Here is a 16,078-nt window from a genome sequence, read left to right on the forward strand (position 1 = left end):
TGATGGTGGTGGTGCTATTTATGTTGCTGGCTGTGTTGGTGACTAAAAAGTATAGACTACCAATCTATTGAGAATTTGTCACTTGTATTAGTTGTTTGTGTAAAAGCTATCTTCATCAGGTGTATCATTGATTTCTAAGAGAAAGAGACATCACAGAAAAAATTGACCTACCAGTATCGTACCTAATAGTTCATCATATATAAACCTAATGTCAATGAAATTCAGACCTCAAATTCCACTACTGATATAGTCGAATATTCCAACCAAATCATACAGCTAAACAGAACATTGAAGAATAACTTGAACTGAAAAAGATGCAGTAACTGATAGCAATAACAACACATGGAGGCAAAAGGACTCACTCTCTCCCCAGTAGATTTAATCAAAGATGGTGCTTGATGTCCCCCCTGAGTTCCATGGAAAGGTTACAGATGAGATTTTGTTCATCACTAAACAGTAATTAAGTTGCAGGACAGAGAGACAAGAGTATTCAGATAAATTGTGGGGGACAAATCGATAAACACAACCAAAATTACCAATTAAAGAATCTAAATATCCTATGTGCAAACTACAGCAGAGATTACCAACAATAAAATTAGAATTGGGGAAAAAATGCTAGTATTTCATCTGCTGGTATGAGTATTCTCGGTAGACTGGATGAATAAAAAAAGTAAAGGGGTTAGATTTAAGAAATTAACAATTGATTGCCAAAACCCATGTTTTATTTTGATGATATTTACGAGAAAAGAAAAGAAAACTTACTTTTGATTGTAACTGTAAGAAGATGAAATCCGAAATTCAAACACGAGATCTGAAGTTAACCTTTACAGTGAACCTTTAAATACATGAGATCGATCTTCTTCTGCTGTTACACGAAAATTTCAGAGACAAAAAATGATATCTGGAAATAGTGAAGAGAAAAATCTTGGGTAAAACTTTGAAGTATGTTGTTGTTACCTGCTAGCCTTTAAACTTTGATCTTTAGATTTCAATTTGTTGTTCTGTGACTGTGATTCGTACCTGCCATCAAATTCAGAAGACTCAGCAGGGAAGAAGAAAAGAAGAGGATTAGAGGAAGAATGAAGGCCGCAGCAGCTTAGGCTTAGGGAGTTAGGGTTTCCTTCTTCGTTTTTAACTTTTTATATGAGGGAAACAAGATATTGTGACACGTACGTAACAGGCTTACATTACTGTGACACGTAGCGGTGGGGAATGAGCCAGGTTAACCCGCGGGTTTCACGGTACGGGCCGGGTTAACCCGTTTCTTCACAAGCCACTAAATATACAACCCGCGCCCGTCTTGTTTAGTTACGATCCGGGACGGGTGCGGGTTTTCACGGGACGGGACGGGCCAACCCGCGGGTTTTGGCTCGGATTGCCAGCTCTAGGTGTAATACTGACCGATATTTATCAAAAGGATCGGGATCCAATAACAAATCATTTTGACAAACCAATTTGACAAAATTTCTAAACCATAAGATGCGATTAATTGGTCGGTTGATAAATTAAGATGAAGTGGTATCTAAACACTGTTATTTCTTGTTTGGTTACATCTAGCCGAGACTTGGGAAATAAAATTTTAGAAAACAATGTGATTGAATATTCTGGTTAAATTAGGGTCTATGAAACTTAATTGGGACCTACTACTAGATGATAAAAAAGGTCATTAGAAATAACTTTCACATCACCCATTATCCAACAATTACTTAAGTACCTAATTTATCCCTATTTAATTAACACTAATTAATCGTATTAGGTGTTAATTATGTTTTAGATTTGAGATCAACTAGTGTTAAAGGGTTCTGCAAAACATCAAACAGTTTGATTTTTTTGATTTTTTTTCGTAAACAGTACCCAGAATCGGTTTACGCTCATGCACTTGTAAACCGATTCTGGATTGGTGTTCCAAAATTAACAGAGGACTCCAACAATCGGTTGACATTGGTATATGAATAATCCGATTGTTCTAATCGGGGTTTTATGTGACGTATATAAACCGATTATTTTCTTTCATAAGAGAGTTTTTTTTTCATTCATTCCATTATTGTAGGATGCATTTAACACATACATCAAGCCTTTAAACCCCTAGGCGACCCTAGTGGACGAGTTATAGTCTCGTGAGGGTTTACATAGAGATCTACGTACCCACAAAACCTACACAAAAACTTCTAAAACCATCAATCTTCGTCGGAGGAATCCAAGTCTGATCCACCCTCCATGACGTCCGGGGCATACTCCGGGATTTTGGATACCATGAATTGATAGATTGCATCGAATGCGAATGCTTCCCCCTTTTCCTCCAAGTAGCGCGCTTTGACGACTTCATGCTACAAAAACAAAACACAAACTTACTTTGTTAGTGGTGTTTAGTAGGAAGATCAAACAACATGGATCACGTAAAATAAACCACAAAAATACTTACAAATTGTTCAATGGAGTGGCTAAAGTGGGTAGCGTTCCAATCCGTTTTTGGATAGCTAAAAAAGCAAGTATCGCATTTTCGATGACTAGGTGCCTATGTTGGACTTGTTGAACACTTCCATTAGGATTCCCAAACTCTTGCCTATTTTTGTTGTATACCCTTGCCCAAAAGGTTACGGCATCCACCCTTACAAAGGACTGATTTCTAACTCGAGTTTCCGCGTACCATTCTTTGGTGACGGATAGATCTTCATTTGAATCAAATGATGCCATTTTGGAGGTATGAAATGAGTAGTTGTGGAGTATATGGAGTGAGAAGGAATAAAATGAGCAATTTTGGGGCAAATGGGGTCCAAGGATGAGATCTCTATATATAGAGAAAGTCCCTAACGGCTATTCTTTTTTGAAAAAAGTGAAATAATTTGAAATAATCGGTCTTCTCGAAGGTCTGTAAAATCCGCTTGTGTTTTTATGCCAGCAGGAATCGGTCTTTCTTGTAACCAATATAAACCGATTAAAGACATGTAAAAAAAATTGAATTTTCACTGACACTAATCGGTTTATATAGATGCATATGTGATCCGATTATAGCTTGAAAAACATACAGGAAAAATAACATTTTTAAGGCATGAAGAATCGGATTATACATAACCCACACATAAACCGATTCCTTTATGGAACCTAGACAATCGGTTTATGTTGACATATCGAGTAGCCCGATTGTTGGCACGTCAGGCTAGAATTATTGAGCAAGACATAATTATAATTAAAACTTTAAGTGCACTAAGTTCAACACCATGATCATCCAAAATACAAAACTTAACCATCCCAAAAGAGAGTGTTAAAAACTTAAAACAACCACAAGTCTTATAAACTTAAACTTTTAATATCTAAAATTTAAACTTAAAAATTGAAAGAGCAGGAGCATTAGCAGCAGCATTTGCAGCATCAGCAGCAGCACCACCATCAACAGGAGCATCAGCACCAGCATCACTAGCGACAGCAACAACACCACCATCAATAGCAGCAGCTTCTGCTTCAGCCATGGCTTGAAATTGAGCCATTTCTTCCCACATACCTTCCATAAATCCATGGAGATCCCTCTTAGCTAAAATCATGTTTCTCCTCATCCTAGTGAACCTCATGACCTCATAAATCACTTCTAGTGCAAGCTTGTCTATCAATGCGAGGGCATTTCAAGACGGGTCTCACACCCATAAGCAAACTTATAGAGGCTTCTTTATGGCACTGGTTGTGGTTCCCTTAGAACATCCTCCAAGATGAGCTCTCGAGTGTAAAACGCTAGGTGTCCGAAGTCCATATCTACATTAAAAAGAAAAAAAATCAAGTTAACAATTGGTACATAACTAAACATATGTAATCTGATTCTGAACAACAAAACATATATGAGTGTCAAACATTATTAATAGGTTTATGTGATACATATATAAACACCGATTGTGGAATGGAATCTGAAGAGACAATCTTAATCGGTAAATTAACAAGCACATAAAACCCGATTATGGGATCGCATAGTTAAAAAAAAATTGTATCCAGAATCGGATTATTATAAAGCACTTGTAAACCGATTTTGGTGATGTATTTTCATATTTAGTTTCTAAACCTAGAATGGGTTGATGTTCATTATCATATAAACCGGTTACTCTGCATGCTCTTCATGGTCGAAGAACAAAATCCTGAATCGGTTTATTCGATATGTCATCATATACCGATTTTGGGTGTAATCAGAGATTTTGATGGACGAAAATCGAAGATTTAAACATGTAAATCAATGAAAAAATGTGAATCATAGAATGGGTTGATGGAGATTTACCTTTTTCTTGGTTGGATCGAAGATCGTTGGAGATGAGGATGAATTTTTTTTTATTAGGTTTTGAGAATTTGGAAAGATTAGGATGAAAATAGAAAGTTTTTCTGATTTAGGTTTTTATGTTTTTGGATTTTGCTTAAAATGGTGAGAATTAGTATTTACATGAGTTTGTTTTAGGAATTAATGTGGGGGTAAATTAGTATTTTTTAGAAGTTTGGTAACCCATAACAATTTGGTGGAGTGGGAAGGGAACTTTGATAGGCCAAAATTAAGTGGCATAGGCCCCAATTTAGCCAGGTTGAATATTGATGACCATCAGGCTCATCACCATGATCAACTATTTCTCTAAATAATAAAAACCCATCCATTTAATACTACTATCATTCATCGTCACCATTTTCTTCTTGTCCTACTTCTACCGGATTTGAATATGTCCTCCATTATCACCACCACCAACAGTTTCCCCTACCTGATCATCAAAATTTACATATAATGAACATCAAACTTTTTTAGAAATGTTAACTAAGTAAAATAAACCAAGTTGATGAAGATGGTATGGGTTGTATTAATGATTCTCTTACTAATGTTTTCTTGGTGTTGTAATAATAGAAATGTTTCTTCTCCTAACAATGAAAATCAAGAACAGTTTATTTCCCCTCCTAATTATACTCCTCATGCAGGTGACGGTATTGGGTTTAAGACTTTAAGTGGAAATATTTATCGAATCTGAAAATGTGAATCATCTCTATGCCTGATTTTGAGTGGAAATATATTAACTATGACTGAGTATATTTTCTTGTCTCTACCGGTCATAACAACAATTAAATGGTTGATTTTATTGTTCTTTCGGATATTTTGTTTGCAGAGTATATTTATGTTAGTGTAGGTCTAATGGTGGAATTCAAACTTAGAAAAAGTGTTGATGCCCGGTTGGAATGTTAAGTGGCTTCCAAGTTGGGGTCAACCGCACTTTTTACGAGGCATATTCCAAGGTTTCAGAGAAGATAGCTTGGAATTTAAACTAAAACTTCAATCTGAATATATTGTTTTGAAACATCATTCGAATTAATCCAATCTTGTGGTCAATTTACTTTTAAAATCTGATTGCCACTTTTTGGCCGTTGATTTTGTGGTCCAAGGTTGAACGCAGTTCAGATCGACGTTTTCGAGCCCATTTTACCTTCCACTATTAGACTTGAACTTCCATGATATATTCAAAGTGATGAGGTGTCATGGAACTTGGAAAATGGTATATTGTTCCACCATAAGACTTGCTTTTAACTAGATGAATCTTCATAGAATCGTTCTCCTATATCACGACACCCATGCATGAGATATTGTAAAATGTTTAATATATTGATTTTCCATTCTAAAAAAAGATTGAGCTCAATGATACCAAATGCATTTTCTTGATTCAACATCTGTTAGTATCGGGATGTATTTATATGTATCGGTGGACATGGGTTAATACAACATAGATACAATTTGTCACGACAGATATGTAATTGATACCCCTGGGATATATATAAACAAAGATCTTCGATCAACATCAACGGATACAAATACGATATAGTAGATATGAGTTTGGATAAATATGGCATACAACGGGTGAAGTTCTAGTTTCTTGTCTTTGTGCAATAGGTGATATAACTACAAAATGTTAGTCATTGGATATTGTAAAGGTACTGCATCAATGTTTTACTCATTCTGGACGAACTCCGTTTTGAACTCCACCAAAACATAAAAGCCATTTTGAGAGATGATTAATTATGATATTACCTAGACTACCAATAACACGAAACTCCCCACAAAATACCCAAAATAGGAAAATTAAAATTAAATCGGCTTTGTGGAGTTTATTTCAATGTTTGTTTAGAATTTTTGTACTTGCATTTGTTGAAGAACAAAACGCACTCCTGTAAACATTGCCAAAAACAAAGACCTATCGTGGGTATCAAACCAGTCAAAATATTTCCTAACTTCCTACAATAACAAGTGTTAGAGCATTGATTGGTTGAACCCACTGGCGTTGGTAAGTCAAATAAGTTTCCAAAATTTATATGCGAAAACACATTCTTGATAGTCTACTAACGTCAGTTTAGATTAGTGTTAGAGCATCGCTTCGCCGAACTCGCAAGTTTGCTATCTCAATATTTTTGTCAATGTTAGATATAAAAATTATATTTTGATTTCTAATATACTAAAGTCAAGTATCGATCTAGGATTAGAATATGGTAGTTGAATATCAGACATCACTAATAACCCTCAAAGATTGAAGACTGAAGAACAAACGAAGACATTTACCAGAATTTTATCAACAAAAGAGGCATGTGAAGACTGACATATCCTATTTATTAATGACATTTATCATTTTATCTTATGAGATTATGTCTTACGAATTTAGTAGGTTTAATATTCAAAGAAAAAATTTCGAGTTCAAGCTTGTCTTGGTTAAGCTCTCGAAATATGATTCAAGAAATGGATGTTCATATATCCTTCGCAATTGTAATTAAAAACAATTTATTGTTCACAAACTATTTTTGTTTCAAGTTGATGATTTGGAAATTACAAAACCAACAGTACATATTGTCAATAGCTATTAATAATGTTTCAAATTTAGTTATGAGAGATTTAGAACTTATTGGCGCAAGGTACACATACTTGTATGTATTACCTAAGTCGGTTTGAATTTCGCAGACTGTAGGGGTTTGCAAACCCTTTACATCTGAGTTACATAATGGGATAAGTTTGCAAACCCCTTGAATTTGACTTCGCGAACAACCAAGGTTTATAAACCCGGTTTGCAAAACCTTATGGCTTGACTTCGCGAACTTCCAGCGGTTTGGAAATCTATATAGTTCTAATTTAACAGAAGGATACAAACTATTCTATATTATTATGTTCGCTTTTACTACAACTCTCATAGACACTTTTAAGGCAAATACATTCATAAAATTACTTTGGGCTTGTGGATTTATTTAGTCTTTAGTATTATTGAATATTGTTAAACACTTGTAAGCTCAAAGGCATAGTTGCAGTTATGGACTATTAATGCATATTATGGAACATTGTGCATGGTTCCAAAACCCTAGACCATAATGCATATTCTTTTGTGTAATTTCAAGGAAATATTTTCACATATTTACGTGAACTCCTAATAAGAAATCCATTTAAACTGAGAAAGTGTTTACTTGGATCTAAAGTTATATAAGCTTGAATTTAAAGCTATCTTGAGCCTTGAAAATATATAAATTAAGGGACATTTGCAACATGATATCTCAATTTCTAGAACTCTTGTGTCCTTGTTGCAAAGGTAGGGTCATCCTCCATAATGTAGGTTCTTCATAGAACTGTATTCTATACTACAACTTTGAAATATTCACAGAGGGATTCGTGAAGACCGGTTGGTCTATCTTTTATCTGATAGTCCTTAATTATATCTGGATCTTGTTCTACTGGTTATTGAAGTTCACAGACTTTAGATCAGAAAGAAGATATATAGAAATCATAAAGTTCTTTTTGTCTCAGAATTTGTGATTCCTTCTTTGATATGTTTCGATTGTTCTTGAGAGAGGGTTAGTAATCCAGGCTTCTCTGCTAACAAAGTGGAAGTGTTACATATTTGTGAGGTCTGCTGGACTTTGTCTACTGCAAACATATTTCCAAACCAAGATTGAAACATATCAAAAGGGAAATGTCTATTAAAGGCAGATAGGTATCAAAAGTTTTCACAGAGGTTGAAAAAACTCTTAAGATGTAAAGGAGGTCAACTAAGGGAATCAAGTGCATAGAATATTATGAGGTTCAGGATACGTAAGGGCCACGACTACAACTGAATTTCTTGGAGGGTAAATTTGGTCTCAACTACATTCCAGTCTGAAGTCTGGCAGTAGGCTAATTCTTTAGCGGTATAATACAGTATGGTGTTTCAAACTGGGCGAGGTCCCAGGATTTTTCTGCATGTGCATTTTTCCTTGTTAACAAAATATCTGGTGTCTTGTACTTTTCCTTTTACGCATTATATTGTCCATCTTTTATAATAAGAATAACACAAGTAGTGCGTAACCAAACTAGATAGTTTAAATCCTTATTATTTGAGATCAAAACCAATACTTGTTCTTGTTGAATTCATATCTTAAAAGTTATATTGCAAGTTTCATACTTGTTAGAATTCAGATCCTCTTAATTCGGAAAAAACTAGATTGAACTTGGATATTAATTTTTGAGATCATCTAAGAACTCTTTTACACTTTGTATTCACAGACCTTTGATTTATACACACTGATTGTGGAAGAAAAAAGAAAAACTTTGTATCCAATCTTCTTCAAGGGTCTTTGCTTTGACCTACTTATGATTGTATTATGTTTTGTCCATACAGGTTTTTAAACGAAAAGTTGGTGGCGTACTTGGTACACTCTCCTTTTCAGTTAGGTTTAAGTAGTAGAGTATAAAATCAAATCTATCCTTGAAGTTCGGAGATTGAATACTACACAAGATATTCATCGAGAAAATCATTAGAAATTAATAATAAATATTTGATTTTATTGTTTATTCTGCCTCTATATCTATCAAAACAAAATGCTCACTCTTTGGAAAAAAATCCAACGATGGTAAGTAATCTTTTTATATGCACCAAAGAAGTTTTGATCCTATGAAAACCGTTGAATTCAGAAAGGTGTTCATGTTATAGTGAGTGAAAATACGAAACTAACAAGCCAAAAATCACTCAATTTTGATTTTTAACAAAGAAGTTATGAGTAAAACATTAAAGCTGGAAAAGGCGAATCTGGAGGTTCAGTTCATGAATAGAAAACAATACACGAATTTTCAGAAACAGTTCGGGATCTAAATGGGAAAAACGTTACTTTTTATGCCTATTTTAGCCAAGTTTTTTATGTTTCTTTTCTTAGACAGTGTGGCTTGCATTTTAAGCAACTTAGACTTGGCCATTCAATATAGAAATAACTTTCATGTAGCTGCACAAACTATCCTTTGGAAAATTGTGTTGTATTACATAAGTTTATTTTCCACATTTTTATTCTTCCCAAGTGATACTTACATAACCTTTTTATGAAAACCCCATCCACTCCTCTATGAAAATAGGGTCGTGATAGGCTTGGCGAGCCAACAAAAAAACGATAGAGGAGGAGAGACGTACCAATATGGGTGACAACTTGCATGGGAAGTCCTAGTGCACCTTGTTTGGTTGAAAACTAGACATTCCCTTAAGAAAGTACCAAGATAGTGACTATTGGTAATTCCTGGTTTTTTCTTTCTAGCCTACCCCAACTTGCTTGGGACTACTGGCTCAGAAGAACAAAAGGTTCGAGAACTTGTATCTATGTGATTATAATAATCCTTGTATTTTTAAGGTTCTTCTCTTCTACGATAAGGTTATTCAAGGACTATAACCCCTATATTTGATAGATCAAGATATCTCTAGAGTATTTCTAGTTGATCTTGTGAGTTAAATCAATTAGGTTACAGAACGTGTAAACCTAAGTGTTGGGGTGCATCTTCTAGATAATTAACGTTCTGGTAGAATATTTTTAAGAGTATATTCTAAAGAGAATTAACGTTTTGTTATATATCATATTTACAAGAGTAAATTCTAAAGAGAAGTTGCTAGCAGTTTTTACAGGTGCATGAATACAACTGAAACAAAACATTGAATATAGTCTTAAATATGGTAGCAGGTATTTGGTTTAACAACTTAAATTATTGTTTGTTCAATCTGGACTAGGTCTCTGGGTTTTCTACAAGATTGTAGTATCCTCGTTAACAAAATTTTATGGTATCTATAGTATTTCTTTTTCGCATTATATTATGTTATATTTATGAATGAAATATCACAGGTTGCAGGTCGTTAAACCATATAGTGTTTGATAAACTGTAAGGAACTTACAAGACTCGTTCTGTTCCATTGATATCTCGAAGTATAAATTACATGACTTGTTCTTGTTTGAATTTGGGTCTACTACAGTACGGGTACATACTATGTTTACCTTTTTAGATAATTATGTATACAGTTCCATAACTGAATTTATATATGTCAAGGATTGTTTGTATATGTTCACGAACGAAAAAGTTGGTGGTGTACTAGGTACTCTCTTTTTTTCAGTCGGTATCAGAGCAAGAAAAAACTGTAAAAACCTGATAAGTATGTGTTTGTATCAATCCAAACATGTAGACATGGATTTGATCTTGTGTTAATCAAGTTCTACTTATCTACTACCGGGATTTGATGGCATTAATTGCTTACTGTGGAAAATTGATATGTGTTAATTCTTACAAGCTCGTGATTTTAATACGTTGACGAAGGTCGTAAACAGTTACACTCGTCCAACATTTATTATTGACAATACAAATACGTTTAAAGAAATTGATGAATATGAAGCAACTGAGCCTACTGCAGCAAAGAAAAATTATGATGGGCATAACGCCATCATATATTTCATAAGCCAAGATCTCCAATATCATGTGAAACTTCGAAAGAAACTTAACATATCTTGCTGAACTTGTTTGAAGGAAATACCGCAGAGAAAAAAAACAAGGCTTCGAAATCTAGCGTCTGATTGGGAAAACCTTCTTAAATCTGATGATGATGATACCTTTGATGAATTTAACCAAAAACTCTTTCAGAACTATAATTCCTCACATTCGCGAGTAAGAACTATCCCAAAGAAAGGTATATTGTTTGAAATTCTCGGGTCTCTACTATCAAACTATGAGTCTAAAAAGCATGGCATCACAATAGAAAACTGTTAGAGTATTACTCTGTTGAACCCGCCAAGCATTGGTATGTTAAGGTTGGTTGTCATATTTTAGCATATCAAGAGTTGCTTGATTAGAACTACTAGGTTCAACTTTGTTAGGTTAGATTAGGAAGTCTAGAAATATTGAGACTTACAAGTATTACTTCGAAGACCTAAAGATTCTGAAGATGTATCGACATCAACGAAGACATCATCATTCTACTTGAGGTTAGTCATACAAGACTTGACTTGTTTCTATTTGTATATCATTACTTGAAGTCGTTTAGATTGAAAACATAACATGCGAAGTTATATACATGAAACTCTAGTATTAGGTATTGGATCATCTTATCATGATCAAAATGTCAAGGAAGAATATACAAGTTGTTTTACAACTTAGGTATATTGATTTACGAAGTATAATGCTTATCTTTTGAACTTCTTAATTACGACATAAACATAATATTTGTAACTTGTTACTAGATTGTGTAATGAATTTAGGATTGATTTCATGCCTAGAAAACTATGTTTGATTACATGAGTTTAAGGAAGTAGACTTATGAATTTATTTTGTAGTTGAAAGAAATCAATAGGATTGGTTATCCGATTTTTATTGAAGATCTAAAGAAAGACTGATCCCTACTTACGTTTGGGAATCATGGTGGAACCGATCCTTACCTATGTTGAGATTCAAGGTGGTACCGATCCTTACCTATTTTATGATTCAAATTAGTATCGATCCTAACCTATATGGGAATCAAGGTATAACCGATCCCTACCTACATTGGGAGTCATGGAAGAACCGATCCCCATATGCAAAACTGAAATCTCTAGTCACGTACACTTTAGGCTTTGTGTGATTTCTGAAATTGGGTTTGCTAAAATAGGAAAGTTCAAGATGTCGACATATTGAATGATTTGAGCATGTGCATAAATATTACAGTATATTTTATTGTTTAAAGATATTCCTTGATACTCAAGGTGAGATCCCAAATCGAAATGTTTGAGAATCTTTTTGTTAAGATTTTCGAATGCATATGTTTTTTCTTTCAGCAAGCAAAACATATATATGGAAAGATATATTAGTTAAGTGCTAGCTAATATTGAGTTGTATCCATGTGGGGTTTCAGTTATATAGTTCGATATTGATTGGAATTAGACAAAACCGAATTTAGTTACTTTATTGCATATCTTGAGAATAATTTTAGTTATGAAAATTCCTTGTCCAAACTACCTTGGTCTATAAATAGTGAAGTTTGTTCTTCTTACAAACTTATCCCGAGGCAGCCACTTCACCTTTGTAGTCACTGATGTAGCCGACTAATAATATTATCCGTAATAATATCTTTGAGAGGAGAGTATCCTAATTATATGAAATCTCTTATGTTCGCTAGTTTTAAGATTTCTTTGGGATCAAAAAGCGTCTCTTAGTACCGTTGGTGGGAAACTAGAATTGCATTGTTAATTTAGTTTTTGATTATTGATTTGATTGACTAACGGTTGTTAAATATTGATTGTGTTTAGTTTGATTATTCTTGAGAGCCTTATCTACTGACATAAGATCACTCAAACTAGATCAAGAGATTACCGGTATTTCATATTTGTCTTTAGATCTGACAATGACTTGTGATCATCCATTGTTAACAGACCTTGTTCTGTGTGTGATCGATCATCACTTGGAATCAAGTTTGGTTGTGCAGGTACAAAAGAAGATATTTTAAGATTTGAAGACAAGAAGATTTCTTATTGGTTTCTTATCTTTGTGATTTGCTTCGTGCATAAACTTGATTGGCTGGGATCCGACTAGATCTAGTTTATCTTTGATAGACTTGTTATTGCTAGTCGTATTAGATCGACAAACTATCATTTGGTGGTATTCTTCAGTATCCGAATCTGATAATTTGTATACTTAGATATGATTAACTTGTTAATCAAGATCTTATTAGATCTTACCTAACAAATGAGTTTATTATATTTAACAGAATATCCCTTGTGAACTCAACTATAATATCTTTGATTAACTTCTTGAGATAAAAAGAGTGTGTACGGAATAAATTAGTCCTTTACTGTTCGGAAAAAAATCAAAAGGAGTTGAGTGCTTGAAGTCTTCACAACGGCTGAAGCAAATTAAGATAGTGGACTCTATATTAGGATTCACATGCGTTGGACAGATTGGTTGTAGGTGCAGGGATACTGAGGAAACTAGGTAACTAGGTGCAGTTTACTTGGTCTCAACTATACGAAGTTGGTAGTGTTGTTTGTATATATAGCGGCTTAATTCTGAGAGTATTCAGAACTGGACTGGTCCCGAGGTTTTTATATGCATTTGCGGTTTCCTCGTTAACAAAATATTTTTGTGTGCTTTTAGTTTACCTTACGCAATTAAAGTAATTGCACTTGTACGTTAATCCAAACACTTGGGTTGATACCTATAGTTTAAGGTTGGTTTCGGACTTGTACTAAATACAACTGTATACCTTGTGGTTTGCTATCTTCTCGACAGTTTCTGCCTATATTAGATCACACTAGGTATCAGACTTATAGGTTGATATCGAAAAGATTGTGGTCTACTTGGTACCCTCGTCATTTCATAAATGATCTTTCCAAACTAACAAAGAGTGATCTAGTTGGTAAATTAAAGATTTTTTTACAATGAAAAACGATCTGAAAAATAGGTAAGTATTACTTCTAAAGTTGTAAACATTACTAGTTCCTCTGAGGATAAATCTAGTGTATCAGAAACTAAGGATGATATCCCACGAAAATTTAGAAAAATGTTAAGAAAAGGGAAAAAATGGTTTCTAAAGTTACATCATCTCCTTATCATAAGTCACATAATTGTGTTGATAATGATGTTAAATTTCTCAATTGTCTTGGATTAAGGCATTTATTGTTTGCTCTAGCAGAGATTACAAAAAAATAACATACACTGCACTTCTTGATGGTATGCCTGGTTATCATTATCAAGAATGTAAGACCGAAAAATATTTCCTATATATGTAGTTGGAAACTCTGATGACACATTGAAATCAAGGTTTGAAAATCCTCATGAAAACATCTTGAATGGGTTTTCTACTTGAAACTAGAAAAAAACAGTTGAGATGAACTTTCTAATAAAAGTGACTAACGTCTTGATAGAAATGTTGATGGAAAAGTATCAAAATTTTTTACGCTTCTAACTTATTTTTTAAAGAAGAATATGGGATTGTTTTATTCCGTGTTTGAATCCCCTGTCTTAATAAAACAAGAAACTTACGAAGATTTACGAAGACTATGAGATTAATGCTAGCACCAAGAGATCTCTCCTATGTGGCCATGGATAAAACCTAAATAAACATTCACTTGAATGTGATAATCTTCGTCGATATTTCTATAAGTTGGAAAAAAACTTGCTACACCCGAAGCAAGGAACAACTTCCGATAAATGATTTTGAAGACAAAGAAAGTGCATATCTCTCTCAAGAAAACCACCTTGAGGTTGATCTAGATGTTGCTCTTAAAACTATCAAAAGGTTTGAAGAAAAAATTAAAAGAAATTAAACTCAGTAATCGCTCAGATAAATTAACCGTGATATTAAAAGCATATAGAAATCATCGTGATACACGAGGATTGAGTTATGAAGGAATTGGCGCTCCTAATACTTGTAAAGAGGTAAAAAAATTCAAGTCCAAAGATTCTTCTGAACCAAAGGCTTCCACTATTGTTTAAAGTGAAAAATCCCCATCCCTAGTCAATGGTGGAAAGAGCAAAGTCTATGAAGCTCCAAAGCCACCATACACACGTCCAGGTAAGTGCACTCCTTATGTGTGATATTATTGTGGAAACAAGTGTCATCTGCAAAGGGAGTGTTCACATAAGTAATGAGAAAGTTCATGATGTTATTATTTGGGGATCACAAGAAGTGGTTAAACCTAGATCATATAATAAGTGATCTCCTTGATTATATGAATTACAAACATCCAACCTTTAGGAAAAGAAGTCGGTTATATGATAAACCGAGTTTTGCTCATAAACATCCTACGAATTCCCTTCATAACTTTCACAATTACAGAAAGAAAAAGTCCAGGACAAAATCTGATTCCCCCAATCAGAGAAAGACTACCTTGCAAAAGAATAGTCAATCCAGTTTCTCCCAAGAAATCTTGGAGAGATTAATGAGAAGAACATTACAATTGTTCTTAAACCCACCCAGAAATAGATGTTAAAGAGCATTAATGGAGCATTAAGTGTCAATAGGAAGGATCTCCCAGAAAAATCCACATCAAAAGAAAATGTGGACTCCATAATTATCGATGCTAAAATTCTCATGGGAAAAATGGATATGTACCTGTTTGTGGGTGAAAACTGTTTCTGCTGATTTTGGTAATTTTGGGTGTGTGGATGAGAAACGAATCTAAACCCTAAACAATGCACTGCACGGGGGTACTTTTGATTCAAGAGATCAATCTGTACAATCCTGGCCTAAACCAAGAAATGGTCATTCCAGGATTGCTTCGGTCACAAAGTGAAGGAGAAGGGTTGGTCTTAGGGAGGGAAGCGAGAAGAGTGTTGAGATCAGAATCGTCGATTCTGAAGGTGTGGTTGTTTATGACTTGTATCTGAAAGTAGAACTGGCTAGCAGAATGGAAAGCTACCAGGTGATTTGTAGATATTGTATCGTTTCCGACCAAAACTTGTTGTTTGGTGGAAATAGGTGAAGCCTATTTATACAAGTCATATTAAAACGTACCCTGGTCTCATAGGAAGTGGGAAAGATTGGGTGATGGAAGAGTGGAGTAACGCATAACCGTCAGAAACCCATGCTTCCATGATGAAGGAAGTGGATCCGTTTACATCCGTTACTTCTTGCCGCCACTAATTTTCCCGCTTCATGACACTTTATTATAACGGGCGTATTGCACGCCGCACGCTGTAAACCGCCAGACCAATACCCTGATGAGTATCCTCCAGTTTGTGACATGTTTGATGTCTCGAGTGTTTTCGTGGAAAACGTGTAACAGGTTGCTATGTGCGGCAAGTCAAAAGTCTTGCCACAGGAAAATGGCATGTGATGCTATTAGGCACGTGTTG

General features: G+C 34.5%; 1 long non-coding RNA gene across 2 annotated transcripts; it reads right to left on the reverse strand.

Annotated features, from left to right (window-relative positions):
* Positions 1-361: 361 nt before the first annotated feature.
* Positions 362-1,044, reverse strand: LOC113277645. Of its 2 annotated transcripts, none has more exons than XR_003325030.1 (3): positions 958-1,044; positions 763-865; positions 362-407 (listed from the first exon to the last, which is right to left on the reverse strand). It is a non-coding gene; the product is annotated as an uncharacterized LOC113277645 (long non-coding RNA). The 2 variants fall into 2 exon arrangements; XR_003325031.1 differs by having other exon boundaries at positions 763-862; positions 958-1,030.
* Positions 1,045-16,078: the final 15,034 nt, after the last annotated feature.

The sequence above is a fragment of the Papaver somniferum genome, chromosome 5, assembly GCF_003573695.1.
Source record: "Papaver somniferum cultivar HN1 chromosome 5, ASM357369v1, whole genome shotgun sequence".
In the NCBI taxonomy this organism is placed as follows: domain Eukaryota; kingdom Viridiplantae; phylum Streptophyta; class Magnoliopsida; order Ranunculales; family Papaveraceae; genus Papaver; species Papaver somniferum.